Genomic DNA, 6,544 nt, shown 5'->3' with positions numbered 1-6,544 from the left:
GCTGCCAACCTTCCATGTTGCTGGGAGCAGGCTCTTGGGCTGTAATCTTGGCATCTCACAGTGATCATTAGCTGGGTTCTGGGAGGCCAGACCCTCAGCCACAGGGTAGTGAGAACTGTGGGCTGGAAGCCAGAGCATGTCATTGGGGAAACCCTCAGCCTCATAGACACTAGGTGGAAACAGGCGGGAGCTCAGTGTTCCCTTAGGGGTTGGCTGGACCAGTAGGGAAAAAAGTGGGTGTAGTGCAGTTGGCCAGCTGGGTGCCCAGTTGAAGGCAGCCATGTAGCAGAGTGGCCTAAGAAGCTGTTACCAACTGTTTGACCTAGGTTTGGGGTTGGACACCAGTTCTGAGGGAGGAGAAGGCAAGACCCTGGTATTGGAAAGCTCCCTTAAGGATGACACCAAGTGAGGTCTCTGGTTGTGAGTGGTGGGGAATGGAGTCCAGTAACTAAAAATGGGGAGCAGAACAGAGCAAAGGTTTGGGAGCTCTGAGCAGATGGAGGCAGAGCTGGTGGCACAGGCAGGGGTGAAGGCCTAGGAGGCAAGGATTTGTTCCCCCAAATTTTGGGCAGTCATTGGAATAAGGGAATCAGCAAATCAATCAATAGGTAGGCAGGTTGTAGGCAGTGGCCTGGGCTGTAAAATGCAGGGCTCCTGAGTCACATAGGTGAAGAAGACACAGCCCCAGCCCACAAGGAGATTGTTTCATGGTTAGATTGATGCTGCAAACAAGCAGAATCTATACAGTGTGTAGTGGTGGAGGGAGCACAAGGCATGATCAGTTAAGTTGAAAATATGGTCACTTGACTATGGCTTCCCTGTGGGGGGGGAGGGGGTGGCTCCAGTGTAGGATTTTGAACGATGAAGTGGATTTGGAAACTCCAGAGCAGCATTACCCACCTTTTGATGGGTTATTGTTTTCTTGGATTTTTGCTACTCTATTTCCTCAGAAAGCACCTGCCTGGCATATTTCTGGAAGGTGGGTGGGATAAGCCTGTTTTTTGTTAATTAAATCACATTTTGAGTGTACCAGGGGGAGCTGGCTATGTTAAGAAACTGTGGTAAATCCTCTTGTTAATCAATGAATTGTTTTGTAATGTGAATGATGACACTCCTGTTTTTCTGCGTTTTAAAATTACATTTGATATATTTATTTCCATTAAACACCCAAAGGGGACTTTTGGAAATCAAACATAATTTAGTTTGGGAATCTTATTTGTAAATATTGGAGTACCTCATGCTGTCTCTGGAGACCCACAGGGAGGTCCCCAACCAAAGTGGGAATTAATACCTTTCATGAAGAGGGATTCAGGGCAAAAATCAGATTTCCTGCAACTTCCCCACCCCACTTTGGCTAGTTAACTCCTTCGTATCTTTACCTAACTCAACTTAAATGCCCCCTTCTTGTGAGCTTCAATATTTTTGTGTTGGTAAAATAGGCATCATGTTAAACTTACCTTTATCATTTTTAAGTGTACAGTTTAGTGGCATTATGTGAGTGGCATTCACATCATTGTGAGACCATCAATTCAATCCACCCTCCAAAATTCCTTCATCTTCCTCAATGAAACAGTGGCCCAGGGAAACACTAATTTCCAGGTCAACCCCCACCAGCCCCTGCAAACCGCCCTTTTGTTTTCTGTCCCTGTGCATTTGAGTACTCTTGGTATCAAACTCCGCCATTTATTTATTTATTTATTTATTTATTTATTTATCTATCTATCTAGAGAGGAAGTTGCGGGGAGGAACCCAGAAAGAGAGAGAGAGAGAGAATCTCAAGCAGATTCCACTCCGGGGGAGGAGTTCGACCTTATGATCCTGAGATCATGACCTGAGCCAAAATCAAAAGTTGGATGCTTAACTGACTAATCCACCCAGGTGCCCCAAACTTCACTATTTTAATTGGTTATGCAGTAAGTGTTTAAAGAGTCAAATTGTTTTATAAGACTTGTTATAAAAAGCAGCCAAGCAACCAAAGAAGTTCCTCCCTCCCACATTTTACTCTCCAGCAACAATCATATTGAATTCTTTCAGTCTTGATGTTCACATCCATAAACCTAGGGAAGGTGCTTATATTGCTACTTCTGGATTTTTCTATTATAGGGCATTTTCTATTGAGTTCTCACTATGAAAAATAAGAGTTTAGCTTTTCCATAATTCCTTTGAAATATGTTTTACTGTGAAATGTATCATATATAGGAGAGTCTGTATCAAACTTCCATAGCTTGTTAAAAATAAAATACTGTTTACTTGTTCAGCTTAAGAACAAGATTGGAGGGCAACCCAGCTGGCTCAGCAGTTTAGTGCCTGCCTTCAGCCTAGAGCATGATCCTGGAGACCCAGGATTGAGTCCTGTGTCAGGCTTCCTGCATGGAGCCTGCTTCTCCCTCTGTCTGTGTCTCTTCCTCTCTCTCTCTCTGTCTCTCATAAATAAATAAAATCTTTTAAAAAATCACTTAAAAAACATAACAAGACTGGGCAGTGTTAGAAACCTGTATGTGCCCCTCATTGTGCTCCCTTCTCTTTTCCAGATGAAACCACTAATCTGTGCTAATAATTTCCTTCCTTTTCCTTATAATTATCCTGTGTGTACATATTCTTAAACAGTCTATTGTTTAGTGTTACCTGTTTGTGAATGCATATAAATGGAAACATATGGTATGTGTTTTGATTTTGCTCCTTTCACTCCGCTTTATAGTTCTGAGGTTTGTGCTTTGGATGCATGTAGCTATAGCTGATTCATTTTCTCTACTCTTTTTTTTTTTATTTTAAAGATTTTATTTATTTACTTATTCATGAGAGACATAAAGAGAGAGGCAGACATAGGCAGAAGGAAAAGCAGGCTCCCTGCAGGGAGCCCAATGTGGGACTGATCCCAGTACCCTGGAATCACACCCTGAGCCAAAGACACTCAACCACTGAGGCACCCAGGTGCCCCTGCTCTGTTGTTTTCTATATGAATACAATTACATCTCCATTTGTTCAATCTCGTCTAGATAACTGGTGCCCGTGAGCAATAATTTCTCTAGGTGACATGGGCAGGAGTGGAATTGTGAGGGCATAGGTTGTGCAGTACCCTTTCAACTTTACTAGGTAATGACTGTTTTCCAAAGTAATCTTACCAATTTAAACTTCCATCAGGAGTGGATGAGAGAGGCTATTGCCTCCTCTCCTCCTGCCATCCTTGCTAACACTGGGTATTCACTGACATTAATTTCTGCTAATTTAGTTGGTATGATATGGTAATTTTATTGTGGTTTTCATCTGCTTTCCTTTGATTACTTCTCATTTTCATATTTTGAAAAGATCACTTGTGAGTCATCTTCTGTAAAATGACCTTTTATATCTTTTACCCATTAAAAAAATTAATGCACAGGTGTTCTTTATATATCATGGATATCAATAGTTTACCGGTTGTATGTGTTGTAAATATGTCCTCTCAGTTTAAAGTTGGCTTTCTACTCTCTGTCAAGGATTGTAAGAACAGAAGTTCTTAAAATTTATTTTAATTTGGTTGATTTTATCCATCTTTCCCTTTCCAGGAATGTTTATGTTCTTTTTTCCCTTATGTCTTATTTACAAAAATTATTCACAATCCCAATGTCAGAAAATATTCTCTATATTGTCTTCCAAGTGGGTTATACTTTTGACTTTTACATGTGAATCTTTTAATCTACCTGGAATTGATTTTTATATGTGGCACAATAGGGATTTAAGTCCATTTTTTCCATCTACATCTACAGTCATCCCGGAAACATACATTGAATAGTCTATTTCACAGTGGTCTGCTGTGCCAAGTCTGCAAAAAATGAAGTTTCCAAATATGCTCGGATTTGTTTCTGAGGTCTGTTCTATTTATCTATCTGTGCCAATACTGTAGTGTCTTAATTACTATAACTCTATAATATGTTTTAATGTGTCATGTAGAAAGCCCTCCCACCTTGTTCTTCAGGATTGTCTCAACTCTTAGGACATTTGTTTGTGTTTTTTGGTATACGTTTCTATCAGCTTATAAAGTTTTGTGGAGCTGTTGGACTTTTGACTACAATTACCTTGCATCTCTGCAAGTACATGAGCACTTAAAGATATGTACATAAATACATGAAGATAAAACTGCAGAATGTCCAAGACAAGAAGATCTTCAAAGCAACCAAGGGTAAGAAAAAATCGCCTGCTAAAGAACAGTAAAGAGACTAATTAATTACCTTTTAACAGTAAAAATGGAAGCCGGAAGACTGTAGGAGAATGTTTCCAATGTGCCAAGAATAAAACAATAATCAACCTGGAATGGATATCCAGTTAAACTCTTTTAAGAATGAAAGCAAAATAGGGGTTCCTGGGTAGCACAGTCGGTTAAGTGTCTGGCTCTTGGTTTCAGCTCAGGCTGTGATCTCAGGGTTGTGAGATCGAGCCCTGCTTTGGGCTTTGAACTCAGCATGGAGTCTGCTTGAGATTCTCTCTCCCTCTCCTTACCTCTCCCATCTGTGCTGTCCTAACTACCTTGCACCCAAATAAATAAATAAATAAATAATATATCTTAAAAAATTTTTTTGAAACAAATAGAGAATATCACTAAAGGAAAGTTTCAAAAGATATACTTCAAGCAGAAGGAAAATGACCCTAGATGTTCTCCTCGGAGGAAGATCAGAGACTGGGCTTAAGAGAACTCTTCCAGGGGAAAGTTTGCTTACCTCTCAGGTGTTTGGCTTTTATTCCTTTTTGGGACCTGTAGATTCTTACCCTCATGCCAAGTCAGTGATACGTATTAAAAATTATTAAAGATATTTTATCCAGCATTTTCTTGTTTCATGTGGGCAGGATTGTTTAGGTATCTAAACCACCCACCTACAGGAGATGAAAGTCCTCCAACAGAACTTCAGGATACTCTCACTGTCTCCTCAGTCTGTAGGAAGTCCATGCTACCTGTCCTCATGGCACATGCACCAGCTATATTTTTACAATTATTTGTATGCTCTTTAAATTCATTGTCTACTCACCCTATTAGAGATCTAAGGGCCAGGTCTGTATTGTTCTCTATTTTATTCCCACAGCTTAGCAAGTGCTTGGCACATAGCAGATATTTGGTAGATATTTATTGAGTAAATGATTAGAAGAATAATTAATTTTGAGTGAGAAGCCTGTATTAGGTATTAAGTCAAGCACAGCTGTGTGTTTCTGCTTCAAATCCAGCCATTGGAGGCACGGCTTCGGGGCTAGGTGAATTCCCACAGAACTCTGCTGTGTAATGTGATAGCCATTAGCCACCAGTGGCTGTTTAAATTATTGGAATTAATTAAAATAAAATAATAAAATAAAATAAAATAAAATAAAATAAAATATTCAATCCCCTAAACACACTGGCCACTTTTTAAGTGGTTAGGGGCTATCCTATTGGCCAGTGCACACAGAACATCTCCATTATTACAGAAAGTTCTATTGGAAGGGCTGCCATAGCATTCTCAAGAATTCTGAAGTGCTTCCTTCTCTCTCTTTCTCTTTTGCTCACTCTTGATCTTTCTGTCTCTCTCTCCCTACCCCTAAACCAAAAATACAGGAATAGTTGTCTTATTATTAGTGACTTAAATGATGCTTTTGAACATGAAGATGCTGGATACTTTTGGTGACTAGCACCATCCCACTTTTTTTCTTTTAAATTCCTGAGCTATTGTTTACTAGTACATTCTTTTATTCCTATTTCTACTAGAGCTGAATGTTACTTGGGTGGAAAGCCTAATTGCTTTCTTCTCTAGGTCCTTAAAGCCTTTGCTAATGTTTCTGTCTGAGAGTTCCCAAAGCCAGGGTTCTAGGAGAGTTTGGCATATCTGAACAGCTGAACCACAGAATAATGGAGTAGGTCCGGCGGGGTGTGGGAGCAGGGCATCCTGTCAATAAAAGAGCTCCCCTCTCTGCACACATGGCCAGTTAATTGGCCATTCTGGAAAAGTATGGATGGGGAGGGGGGCTTCTGAGAATCGCCGGTGACAGTTAAGTGGCCTTTTGTTGACGTCCTCTGCTGAACAACTTTGTTGGATTTAGCCTCTGCTTTTTCCTCTGCCTCCTGTGGATTTTCTGTTAGGTTCATTTACCATTCAGGCATCATCTTTCATTCTCCCCTTCCAATATGACTGCTTTGTGTCCTGGCCTTGGCTTTATTCCTGCTCTTCCCAGACCATAAAGGGGGCTGTGTGGGGTTTCGGCAGGATCGAGAAATTGACTCTGCTGTCTGTTGAGAACCATAATGATTGCAGTAACCTTGGTGTCTAGCAGAGGATGCGCTACCTGTGCCAGCCTGATGGCGACCAGCTGAAGATAGAGGAAAGGAGTCTTCACTGAATTCCTTCTCATGCTATAGATCTATTTCCTCGGTTCCCTTCTCTGTTCCCTCCTGTCCCCCTCCCCCCTCCCCTACAACTGGAATCCTGGTCTAAGAAGCAGCTGTGACTAAGAGTTAATGCTGTGAAATAATAATACATTCTGTTTTTACAGGCTTGACCAAGCCAGTTCACCCAAGTTGTCTCACCTAATACCCAGCCCCCCACCCTAC

Source organism: Vulpes vulpes, chromosome 7 (genome assembly GCF_048418805.1).
Source record: "Vulpes vulpes isolate BD-2025 chromosome 7, VulVul3, whole genome shotgun sequence".
Taxonomy (NCBI): domain Eukaryota; kingdom Metazoa; phylum Chordata; class Mammalia; order Carnivora; family Canidae; genus Vulpes; species Vulpes vulpes.
This window is presented reverse-complemented; position numbering follows the sequence as displayed.